The sequence below is a fragment of the Pogona vitticeps genome, chromosome 1, assembly GCF_051106095.1.
Source record: "Pogona vitticeps strain Pit_001003342236 chromosome 1, PviZW2.1, whole genome shotgun sequence".
Taxonomy (NCBI): Eukaryota; Metazoa; Chordata; class Lepidosauria; order Squamata; family Agamidae; genus Pogona; species Pogona vitticeps.
Window position 1 is genome coordinate 256,144,369 of NC_135783.1, and position 13,570 is coordinate 256,157,938.

At 43.5% G+C, this 13,570-nt stretch overlaps 1 protein-coding gene across 2 annotated transcripts in view; it reads right to left on the bottom strand.

Annotated features, from left to right (window-relative positions):
* Positions 1-7,091, bottom strand: part of DUSP8 (dual specificity phosphatase 8) — a 96,712-nt gene extending 89,621 nt beyond the window's left edge. The window contains exon 1 of one of the 2 annotated variants that reach the window (XM_020788743.3): positions 6,728-7,091. The gene's annotated coding sequence lies outside the window, so the exon portion shown is untranslated. The remainder of the gene's footprint in view (positions 1-6,727) is intronic. The other variant, XM_072985652.2, reaches the window with a different exon arrangement.
* Between the last annotated feature and the right edge of the window lie 6,479 nt (positions 7,092-13,570).

The window sequence follows — 13,570 nt, forward strand, 5'->3', positions numbered from 1 at the left end:
TTTAGTCATTACAGTGGGGTCTTGACTTGAGAACTTAATCCGTATTGGAAGGCGGTTCTCAAGTCAAAAAGTCTGTAAGTCAAGTCTCCATTGACCTACAGTGCATTGAAAACCCATTAATCCCGTAACAGGCCATTTTTGTTCCATTTTGGTTTTTTTCTGGTCTGTAAGTCAAATCTCAGTCTGCAAGTCAAACCTAAATTTTGTGGCCAGAGAAGTCTGTAACTCAAAAAGTCTGTAAGTCAAGCCGTCTGTAAGTCAAGGGTCCACTGTACTTGAGGAAGTATGCTCTGCATCAGTGGTTCTTAACCTTTGTTACTCAGATGTTTTTGAACTGCAACTCCCAGAAACCCCAGCCAGCACAGTTGGGAGTTGCAGTCCAAAACTCCTGAGTAACCCAAGGTTAAGAACCAGTGCTCTACATCATTAAAAATAAATAATTAAATGGCATCAATTCCAACTGATGCCAAATCTTTCCAAGGTTGTTTTTTTAAAAAAGGTATAGAGTACTCGGAGTACTTCTTCTGGAAATACCCTTGGACTATGCAAGTCACACAAGGCTACACAGGCAGACTGTTTTCCTGGGAGACACAGAGTGGCATTGAACTCCTGACCTCTGATACAACAGCCAGGTACCCAACCCACTAAGCTATCCAGCAAGCTAATAAATATATATGCTGTAAAGTCCATTCTGACCTCTGGTGACCCTTTCCAGGATTTTCTAGGTACCAAATACAAAGAAATGGTATATCAGTCCCTTCTTCTGGTGGTGCTTTGGGGCCACATTGCTTTAACATTATATCACACTGAGAGGGGGAAAACTCAACAAGTCACCTCAGCAAGAGTTAGAAAATAGGGCTGATGATGTCTGCTATTCCTCATCTCCACATACTGCTGTTACCAAGCAACAAATAACAAACTGCTGTCTCTGGAGATGCAAACTCTGCCTGAGAACTACACATTTTACCAATGGCATCTAACAAATATTAGGGGAGACAGAAAGATTAATCTAAATAGTCTATTCAGAAACCAAAATCCATGAAATTGAATTTTTAACCCAAGAACTGTTAGACCCTTTTTACAAAACATTTAATACAAGTTATACATTTACATGTCCTTATAATACATAATGACACAAAATTAGAATGTTTAATCAATATTTTATAATAAGATATTTAGGATAATATCTTTTAAATTAAAATTATCACCAACCAGAGATTCTTTAAGAAACACAATACATGTTAACAAATTAAAAAGTCTAATTTAAATTTAATACCTGTAATCCAATTTGACATTTAAAAAATACAGTGTCTTGGTTTTTTTAAATTGCTCATTTTACGCACTCTGACATACTGTACATACAAATACTTTTTTTTTTTTTTGGACTTATATACCGCCCCATAGCGCTACAAGCACTCTCCGGGCGGTTTACAATTTTAATTATACAGGCTACACATTGCCCCCCCAGCAAGCTGGGTACTCGTTTTACCGACCTCGGAAGGATGGAAGGCTGAGTCAACCTTGAGCCGGCTACCTGGGATTTGAACCCCAGGTCGTGAACACAGTTTTAGCTTGCAGTACAGCGTTTTAACCACTGCGCCACGAGGCGTAAAGTTTTGACCAACTTTCCAGATATTCTACAGAAAAACATATTCTACCACACTGAAATCTGACCCAATAATCTGACCTTTAGAAGAAAGTATTGTTGCTTTATTACTGGTACCCTGTGTGATGACGTAGCTATCCAAATGTTTCCATTATTAAACCGCAGTCATACTCATAAGCAGAAGTCTCAGAAAGCTATCTTTTTATTTATTTTGTTACCTTGTCCTGTCTACATTATTTCAAATGGGCTTTTGATGAGACTGCATCTTTTTCAAACTATGGCTCATGCATCATAGGAGGGAAAACTGACTTTAATTTTTTTAATGATCAGCAGTAATTTGCATGCAAAGCATTGTGATGGCTTCTTCATCTTCTTTTGCTAAAACCAAGATTGCTGCAAAAATGCTAAAATCTTCTGTATGCACTACCTCATCTAAAAAAACAAATGGAAAAAGTGGATATTTGCAAACAAATATCTGCTAAACTAAACATAAACCAGAAGAGGCAGGCTACATGCTCAATGTTGTGCTTCTCTTGTTTATACATCTCTACCTTCATTGATTAAACAGGACTAAGAGATCTCATACTGCAATAACCTAGAGCAACTGTCCTCAGAGTGTGACTCGCAGAGGTTGAACTACAACCCCTATAATCCAAAGTCAATGTGCACAATTATGTCGAGGAAATTTGAATTAATATTTAAATTTAACTTTTTTTTCAAAAATAACAACAACAAACCTTCATCTTCTTCTGGAATCAACCGAACCTGTGTAGATTTCAGCACATGAAATTAAAACCCAAGCCAGAGAACTCTATAATACAAACCTGAGTGGGGAGGAGTATATTCCATTCATTTCACTCCGTGCTATCACTATAAACCATTTCCTGTTTAGAGCACTCCACTGATCATCATCCCAGTTTTGTGTTTTGTCTTTCAAGCAATTGAAACTGTCAAAGATTTTGTATACCTTGGTTTAATTATCAATCCAAATGGAGTCTGCAGCAAAGAAAATAGAAGGCTGACACTTGGAAGTGCAGCAAAGAAGGAATTAGAAAATATCAAGTGTAAGAATGTGTCACCTGAGACCAAGGCCATCCACTCTCCTGTATTCCCTATCACTATGTTTGAGTGTGAAAGCTGGACAGTAAAAGAAAGCTATTGGGAGAAAAAAAAATTAATTTAAAATATTGTGCTGAAAGAGAGTTTGTGAACACTCTGGACTTTGTCAGAAAGTTGGACTGCCAGAAAGACAAATAAGTGGTTCCTACAACAAATCAAGCCTGAACCACCTCTGGATGCAAAAGAAAAAAAATGAAACTGAGTGTGTTCTACTTTGGGCACAACATGGAAAGGTAAGATTCCCTGGAAAAGAGAACTGGCAGTTCACAGAAATGCAAAGAAAAATATTCTAATTTAATCTAAGTGATACAACACACCAGGGATTATCTGAGGCAAAAAACAATAATTTCTATTCTCCCACCCCTTGGCATAGGAGCAGCAGAAGTTTTTAATTTACTGATATCCTGAAGTGTCTTATTAATTATGCTACTTCACGATACTGGGAACTGATACCAGAAGGAGCCTTGGCAGCTTTAACAGCTGCAAGGCTCAATTTTGGTCCATAGCTAACTATTGTGCATGCTGGAAACAGACCCTCAGGAAAAGCTGTCATTAAGTAAATACTGTGTGTGAAACAGTTCTTAAAAACCTTCTCTTCCCAACCCATGCCATCCATTGCCCCCTAGGACTGATTTGTTATAGCTGGGCATGACTAAGCAGCACAAAACTTACGGAAACCTTAATACAGCTTTCAATTGCCACCCCCACTGAGTTTCCGTGGCTGAGCAGGGATTTGAAAGTAGGTCTCCTCAGTCCTAGTTGAACACTATCCACCACACTTGCTCTCAAACAATTCTGGCAGCACTACTGGTTATTAGATCCATGTAGGTAGGCCAAGCATGGCTCCGTATAGGGGTTGCCACTGTGTCCATGTGGCTTGAGGGGAAAAGCTCTGAAACTCCTTAGGTAGCAAGGCACACTCCAGGTATGACTGGACATCCTAGCTAAACCTGGGAGAGCACTTTTTCACATGCCAGTCACAAGGGCCTTCCATAAGCACCTTCTTCTTTCTGCTATTCCCCTTTGGTAGGCATGGGCGTCCTGCATGTGGTATATTAGAGCCTAGGTTGTCTACAGAATGACTTTCAATAAGACTGCTCAGTTACAACTGGATCCAAAACCGTGGAGAAAAGAGCCTACTCTGGGTTTGGGCTGTATTTCTATCTACCATCATCTGATCAACCAAACATTATCTCCCATGTGCTTTTGCTTGAATTACCAGACTAACTTGTCTTTCCTTCAGCAAAGGTAAAGGTGGGCAGCTATAAAACTGTTTGGGAACCATGGGTAGAAAATGGATAATCTACTCTGCTTGTGGAACTGGTCCCTCAAAACTTAATGGCAGGAGCAATCAGCAAGGCAGAATCTTGGCAAAACATATTCACATGCCCTTCAGATTAACACAGCACAAGTATCTAATCCAATAAAGCTAGCAGTCTCACACCCACCACATCAATTACTGTACTCATAGTCTCTCTTCCCCTCTGATTCCCCCCTTCTACACAATTCAGGCTTCAACTCCGCTACTATTTACACACAAAATACATCGTGTGACAAATAATTCACAGTGCTAACTGCAAGGCACACTCCCCTGGCTTAGATACAATGACTCTTCATACACAGGCTTTATTACAGACCATATGTATTTTCATGTCTTACACTGTAAGTACTTTTCATCTTTCTGACATAGGAAATATGAAATCTACATACACAAGAATGGACATTCTCTTTTAGAAGTCACTTCCTCTTGCAATACTCATAGGTGTACACAAGGTAGGAATAACTCAGAAGCATATTTAAATTGCATGGGTGAGAATACCCTGGCTTTCATTTAGTACCCATCCAGGTGGGCAGTGTGATACACCCGTTAGCATGCTGCATTCGAGCATGGATCAAAGTCATGACCAACTTCCCTGGATGTCCACCTAATCTCCTTCATCTTTTGTTAGCATACTCTGAGCTTCTTGGAGGACATGGAAATGTGGCAAACACATTATACTACCCTTGGTAAAGAAAAGTACTACACAGCCAAAGTCTGGGCTTCAGCATCTTAATATATATACCGACCAAAATGGAAAAGCTGCAGGGTGGAGTGAGGAAGCCCCACATTTATTTTGGTCAGCACAGTTCACCTGGGCATTTGCAAATTTAATACTAAATTCAATGACTGCAGTATCTGGACAATCATTGGCTGCAGGGCTAAAATACCAGGCTCATCCAAGGATTTGGGTCAGCCAAATGCATACGTCCTTCTTTAGTTCCAAATTCTATGCAAAGCTCAGAATGAGGCTGAAAGGAACTTCCTTGTAGATGGATAACATTTTTATACAAATAACAGCCTTTCAACGATTGAAAATAGGTTGAGAAGCTGCAGGTTGTTACTGTGGGTGTACACTGCCTAGAACAGTGAAGCCTGGATCAGACCTTTTCCAGCAACCAGGAGCACTACTTCCAGCCTGAAAAGCCAAGATAAAAGGACATTCTACTTCCATGCTGCAAAAAAGGCCTGTGAGAACCTCCTTAATGACAGCTGTCCTACCTAGATGTACACCAGATCTTCCTATCCCTCAAGAATAGATTTTTCTTCAAAACCATTAACCCACCCATGGATCTGTAGATACTAAAGGTGGGTCCAAAGTACCTCGATTTTTGCATGTCGGATTGTCTTGCTAACCTAACTGGGAGCTGGATGCACTCTCCTCACCACCTTGGGGCTGGATGTGACAGGCATATTTTTAAGCTACATCGCACCCTTTTGCCTTGGTGGAGTTGCGAGTGGCGTGCTTTGAATTTCACCTTTCCACTGCACGGGGTATTTTGAAGCCGTCAATGCGGTAATCATACAGCACAAATATGGTGTTCCTGGCCGGGCGCTTTGGTTCACGTGCTTTGCGGCTGAAGTCGGAAGGCTTTCGTGTATTGGCCCTTTTTAAAATCTTCGGTTTTAATTCACTGTTTATTTGTTTAGTTACGCCCTGGGAAGTACTATTAAAAGGGGCGCGCGCAACAGATACCAATTTCTTGGGCTCTTCCAAATCGCCAAGGACATCGGGCGGAAAACCAAAGTCTTCGAAGCACGAGGGAAACCGCAAGGGCTGTTCACACGGGCCGGGCAAATCGCGTGGGAGAGCTTCAGACCGCCGCCCTCCCACGTCAAGTACGAATTCGGCCACTCCATCTTCTATAGCAAAACCAGAATACTGTACTGGATATTCTCTTCTTCTGATCGGCCTTTAAAAGCCTCCCGGCATAAAGACAACCTCATAACAACGAAACCGGGGGGGGGGGGGGGAGGACAAAACACCACACAAGCCGCCCCCACGCCGGTGTGTCCGCACATACACAAGCACACACCTTCCTGGCACTTGGCAGAGTCCAGCTATTTCATGGATCCTCTGTATAATCCGACTTCTCTCTCCTCCTTTATGTTAATCCTCCTCCTGTTACTTAAATACACGTCATAAATCTGCGATTTGCTGGGGGCACCTCTCCTTTCACTGCACCACGGCGATCGCCGCCGCTGCGGTATTTGTGCGCGCATGGCAGAGTTGCTTCGGCTTTTTAGTCTGCGGAGATCACGCTCCCCCCCCACACACACACATATATAAAACATTTCTCTCGGAATCGGTATCTAGATAAATAAGATTCATCCCGCCCCCCACCCCGGAAAGAAACGTCCCCTTCCAGATAAATTCTGCTGCACAAAATGTATGCACAGTCACGAAAAAGCTGCGGCGATATTACGCCGACGAGTCCATAAGCAGGCGGTGTTAGTACAGCATGCGCCGTTTGTGTCCCGACGTGGAATAAACAGGCAAAGCTCCTGTGCACGTTGAAATTTCCCTAAACGAGTCCAGAAATAATGCACACCATCGACGATGGTGCAATAGTCTGCAAGGTTGTTAAGCACAATACGGGGAACACAGCTACCCTCCCATCATCATCCTCTTTCTCATCACCGCCACCCACTGAAGTCAACTGATAACATTTCGGAATACTTACCCTCCCGGCTTTTTCGTCTGCAGCCCGGGATCAAAGCCCCTGGCGTGTCCCAGCTGATTGCAGATTTCGGCACATTCGTCAGGCTGATTAACCACAATTGTGAGGATCAGGTGGAAAATACTGGGGCAAGCGCTGATGATGCAAATTCTAGCCCTGTGCAAACACGCACACGCAGCCCCACTGGAAGGCATTCATAATGCCAGCCTAGGTATTAGGGAGCGGGCATGTCCCTGCATAAGGGGAGGGCGGCCCGGGAGGAGGGGGGGGTAGTGTACGGATAAGCATTAACAGGGTTGAAGGGATCCAGGAAGACGGAAGGTTGCACTTTAGAACTAAAAATGAACTGAGGATGAGGTCATGCTTTGAAAAAAAGCACCTGACGTCACCCCCAGCCAATCAGAGAGGGAGGCTCAGGGGCAGGATGACGTCAGCCTCTGATCCTGGGGCTTTGGGTGCAGATTAAAGGGAGACAGGCAGGCAGATCTGCAGTTTAAAAGGGGCGATGGCCTAGATTCTCTCCCTCGCCGCCCTATCTTCTGTGTTCCATGCCCTCCCAGTTTTGCAAGCTCTTAAAAGGGAAATGCCCCAGCCGTGGTGTAGAACGCGGGTGCAGAGAATGCAGAACTAGAGAACGAGCCACTCATGCTCCACATCAAGGTGGTGCTGGTTGTTGCAGGAGGAAAGAGGAGGGGCACCGCTGAGGCTCATTTCGCCTCGCGCCGACCAAGCGGGCTGCTTGGAAAGAGGAACCGGGGTATAGTACAGTACATACATTCACCCTGCCCACCCACGCAGGTGCCGATGGCAAGGAGGCGTTGTATATCGGTTCAGTGGGACGAGCTTAAAAATTGCATATCAGATCAGGGTTACGAAGTAATCTCTAATAAGAATATACAGTATATCCTTGGATCAGAACCTACTTTGACTTGGAAAAGAAGGACAGTTCATTGGTCCCTCTGTCTTGTTTAAAGGAGGACAGGTCAAATGATGAGATAAAACAGTGCAATATTATCGTGAGAATTATAATGCAGGGGTCAAACTCACAAATGTTGTGCTCCTGTGTGCTGTCAAGGTGCTTCTGATTTATGCCAACCCTAAGAGGGTTTTAAAGGAAATATGAAAGGCCTAAAGAGGGGTTCTGTTTGTGCTGCTCCCTCCTTGCCCCGCGTTTGGAGGGCTGAATGAGGAGCTGCTCTTAACTTGATCTATAATCTAATTGGATGGGTGGCAAATAATTTTGGGAGATGAGTTCTAGTTTCCATGAACAATGTCACACCTATAAGGTGTTTTGGTCACTACAAGCCAATTCAAACAATGCCTTTGCCATAATTTTTTGCTGTGCTTTCTTTTTCCTTTGAAATGTAGGCATTCATTCATTCATTCATTCATTCATTCATTCATTCATTCATTCATTCATTCATTCATTCATTCATTCTATTTATATCCCACCTATCTGGTCTTGCAACCACTCTAGGCGGCTTACAAATACATGGAACAACAAATAAATATAACAAAAAATTTATTACATCAAATAGCCAGTTCCTCAAGATGGAGAAGAAAAAATAAAAAATAAACCAAAAAAGAAAAGAGAAGAGGAAAGAATCAAATATTAACTGGAGGGAAGGCCTGCCTGAACATCCATGTTTTTAATTGGTTTTTAAAAATACCCAGTGAAGGGGCCGCACGAATCTCCGGAGGCAGATTGTTCCAGAGGTGAGGAGCGACCGCCGAGAAGGCCCAGTTTCTTGTTTTTTTCCTTCCAGGCCTCCCTCAGTGTCAGGCTCCTCAGCCTCACCTCCTGACTTGCTTGGTGGGAGCAGGCGTTCCGCCAGGTAGTGAGGCCCTAAACGTTTAGGGCTTTATACGTAAGCATTAAGACTTTGTAGTCAATGCGGAACCGAATGGGCAGCCAGTGCAATGCAGCCAGAATAGGAGAAATGATGGCATTTTCTCGCTCCCCTAAGGAGTCTGGCCACCGCATTCTGCACCACTTGGAGTTTCCACATCAATCTCAAAGGTAGCCCCATGTAGAGCGCATTACACTGGTATAATCTTGAGATTACGAGTGCATGTACCAAGGTAGTGATCGCCCCTATCGAGATAGGGTCGCAGCCAGGCTATCCGCCAAAGATGGAAAAAGGCGGTACGGACCACCGATGCCACCTGAGTCTCCATGGTGAGCGACGGGTCCAGATGGATACCCAAGCTGCGAACCCCACTCTTTGCGGCAAGGGTCACCCCCCCAACTGAGAGAGAGTCACCCAAACTGCTGACAGTGGGGACACCCACCCTCAGGACCTCCGTCTTGTCTGGGTTCAGCCTCAGCTGAAAGGAAGCACCTTAGAGACAGTCTCTCTGTCAGAGAAATTTATTTATTTATTTATTTATTTATTTACTTACTTACTTACTTACTTACTTACTTACTTACTTACTTACTTATTTATTTATTTACAATATTTTTTAGCCGCACCATTACCAGTGGCTTCTGGGTGGCATACAACATTAAAACTTAAAAACATTAAAAACATTTTAAAAGACAATATAAAATATCATATATTAAATTAATTCTTAAAACATTAAAATTAATAAGTCCTGCTGCTCATGTGGCCAGCTAGGGAACACTGTTTCATTAAAATGCTGGCTAAACAGAAAGGTCTTTGCCTGGTGCCGAAAAGCCAAGAGTGTTGGAGCCAGGTGGATCTCTATAGGGAGGGCATTCCAAAGTTGGGGGGCAACAGCCGAGAAAGCCCTATTTTGACATGCCATCCCCCTTACCTCTTTCAGGGATGGCACCTTCAGAAGGGCCTCCTGGCCTGATCTTAGAGGACGGGCAGGCTCATATGGAAGAAGGCGGTCCTTTAGGTCAGTGGTTCTTAACCTTTGTTACTCGGATGTTTTTGAACTGTAACTCCCAGAAACCCCAGGCAGCACAGTTGGTGGTGAAGGCTTCTGGGAGTTGCTGTCCAAAACTCCTGAGTAACCCAAGGCTAAGAACCAGTGCTTTAGGTAACCAGGTCCTAAGCCATTTAGGGCTTTATATGTCAAAGTAAACACTTTGAATTGGGCCTGAGCAGCAACCGGCAGCCAGTGCAAATTTTTCAGAACCGGCGTGATATGAGTCTGTGCAGCGACACCACTTACCAGCCGCGCAGCCCGGTTCTGTGCCAGTTGCAGTCATTGGACCATCTTCAAAGGCTGCCCCACATATAGCGCATTCCAGTAGTCCAGTCTGGTTGTTACCAGGGCATGAGTGACTATTGCCAGGCTCCGCTCATCCAGGTAAGGGCGAAGTTGATATATTCTCTGCCGCTGTAAGAAGGCATCCCTGGACACCGAGTCCACCTGAGCTTCCAAGGTCAGACCGGGGTCAAGGAGCACCCCCAAGCTGCGGACCCTGTCCTTTAGGGGAAGTGTAATCCCATCTAAGGCAGGGAAATGGCCCAATAATAATAATAATAATAATAATAATAATAATAATAATAATAATAATAATAATAATAATAATAATAATAATAATAATAATAATAATAATAATTTATTGTCATTGTAAGCATATACACATACAACGAAATTTAACCTATCTGGTGGGGCACCTACCAGCAGCACTTCAGACTTGTCTCGATTGAGCCTCAGTTTATTGACCCTCATCCAGACCATTATCGAGTCCAGGCATGAGTTCAGAATGGTGATTGCCACACCTGGATTGGTAGAGAATGAGAGGTAGAGCTGGGTGTCATCAGCATATTGCTGACTCCTCAGCCCAAACTCCTAACGACCTCCCCCAGCGGGGGGACTACATTTTATCTGTAGTTTGCATTCATAATCCTGTCATTCTATTCATCCAAAAGATGCAAGGAATGTAAAACGGGGGGGGGGGGGGGTAGCTGTATGGAATGGGAGACTACTACCTTGTTTAACAAACAATCTAATACCTGCCTGACTTTTCCCATTGGACAGTTATTGGCTTTTAGGAATGATATTTATCTGAATAGGAAGAACTTCTGTCAAGGCCCTCTCCTTCTCAATGCAGTTTGATGTCCAATTGTCCTTCCTTCCTTCCTGTTTTGGTAAGGAAAAATGCATTTGATACCTTTGAATAAAAAATGACTATCCCAAAGTCATTTAATCTGGAGCAACTTTTTTTAAAAAAAATCTTCATAATTATTTCAAGAGGAGTCTTTGGTGTGAAGGTGTGTCTTTCAGAAGTGTACGACACAAATAACAGTTGCTGAAGTATATTAACATGATTAGTTAGGAGTGTGTTTTGTTTTCAATGGCTTTAACCATTGCAGTCTCCCTCCTGCCCCAACATTGGCCAGGGTGGACCCTAGAGTTCTAAGCCTGGAATAGCAGCAACAACCCAGAGCCATCTCTGACCAAAGCAAAAGCACTTGTTTTCTCCCTATCTGTCCCTTAGACCAGTGCTGGAGTCTGAACACGTGGTCCTTCCATCACTGCTAGATTGCAGCTGTCATTAGTCCTAGCCAACATGGCCAATGATAAGGGAATAATGGGACTTGCAGTCCAACAACCTCTGGAGGGCCACAAGTTGCCCATCCTTTCTTTAGGCAGCAGAGGACAGCATAGCTCTAAGCCATTTATGTGTCAGTGGAATGGTCTCTTTGGCCAACAAACCCTCTCCAAATCTCAACTGGGGGAAAAAAGGGAGAAAGGAGAAAGACAGGATCAAAAATGTAGAAATTACTCAGTTTACAGTATCACCAGATAGTCAAAGAGGTGGCAATATGGAATCATATTCCATATTTTCTAGAAGCTAAAATAATGAAACTGAGGCTGTTGTACTTTGGGTAGACTATGAGAAAACAAGAAGAGACAAGAATGAAAGGAAAAGTTGAAGGCAGCAGGAAAACCAAATACGACATGGATGGACTCCATAAAGGGAGCCACGACTCAGCTGAGCAGAGCTGTTAATGATAGGACATTCTGGAGGTCACTCATACTGTCAGGCAATCTGTTGGTGTGTAACAAAACAACAACAACCTTCCATGTTTATTATATTTTGGAGGGGCAGGAATGGTTGCCCAATGCATTCAACCGATCAAGTAAATTGGTTGGGCAAAAGACCTTCTGATCACCCTTTGGAGCTAGGAGAAGTGGCTATAAGCTTGTTAGTAAGGAGATTGCTCCACCTCCAACAAGTAAGTTAACATGTCAAAGGAAGCTCTCCAGTCGTGTATCCTGCAGTAGAAGGGAAACTACCTTGCTTCTGTCAGCATGGAGCAGGGGTCTCTGAACTATGGCCCACAGGCCACATGCAGCCCACCTTGCCTTTTTATCTGGCCCAGGCATAGGAAGAAGAGGGAAAGGGGACCGAAGCAATCCCCCACCCCTGCTGTCTTTGCAAAGACAGTGGGAGTGGAGGACCGCTTCTGTCAGGCTTTGCTCCTCTTCATATCTCCACCCAGGCATAGGAAAAGGAGGGAAGAGGGAGCCAAGTGATTTCCCCCCCCCATCCCCTTCAACCCTTGAAAATGTATAAAAAATATGATGTGGCCCTCATACTGAAAAGTTTGGAGACCCCTGCCATGGAGGATGGCTTGGGAGCCCTTGATATGTCAATCTTTTTTAATCATTGGCCAAGTCCAACAACATGTAGAGGTTTTGGACCTCAGGCCTTACTGTAATGCAGGTTAGCTAGGCAGACTAGTGTCTATAAAAGGGCACATGATGACTAGGTAGGCTGCACCATTACACCTACCCTGTTTCCCCGAAAATAAGACCTAACCTGAAAATAAGCCCTAGTATGATTTTTCAGGAGGCTCATAATATAAGCCCTACCCCCAAAAATAAGCCCCAATTAAGTGAAACCCCACCCTCCGCCACAGTGCAGCAACCAGAAGAAGATGACAGGACTGTATTTGAATCAATGTAGATTGTTGTACATGAAAAAAAATAAAACATCCCTTGAAAATAAGCCCTAATGCATCTGTCTGTCTGTCTGTCTGTCTGTCTGTCTGTCTGTCTGTCTGTCTGTCTGTCTGTCTGTCTATCTATCTATCTATCTATCTATCTATCTATCTATCTATCTATCTATCTATCTATCTATCTATCTATCTATCTATCTATCTATCTATCTATCTATCATTTCCCCACAACCGAATGAAGCTGGCTGGATCCTGTTTAAATGCAGACCTGAGATCCTGGCTCATCTGTTCATCAGATGTGGTTTTCTAACCCTCAGGCCCAAGGTGCACTTTCTGCCCCTATGGAATCCCTTAGGAGTCACATCTCCTCTAACACCAGAACACCCTCAGAACCCAGCATGGCATCTATAGCCATCTGACCAGAGGCAAAACTCATCCATATTGCTACATAATCAATGTGTGGGTTTTTCTGCCGTGTGAGGCTTCTTCAGCCCTGAATGTTAAGGATGTTGAGAATAAACCCATGGGCTCAGGGCAGGCATTCCATGTAGGGGAGGCAGAGATTGTGCAGATCTTTGTTCAGCCGTATCTGTTTCAGAGTAAGATTGCACAATGTGATTATTTCTCCAGGGCAGTGATCTTTCTGAGCAAGCCACTGTTTTTTTTCACTAATTGACTATTGATCCAAACATGTTCTAACTGTGCATGTCAAAATTGCTAGACTTTTGAACATGCCTGATGAAATGGTGTGAGTGGGTTTGGGTTTTCTCTCCCACAGTTCTAAACCCATCGACTCATACATGACTGGAGTAATGGGAGTTTGTAATAACAATTTACTCAACTTTAACAAGTTTGTGTGTACAATAACTTCTGTCAGTTCAACAAGACTCTCAACTTGGGACAAGATGTGAAAGGAAGTCCTTAGTGTGGGTATAATCCAAATCTCCCCTGATCCATG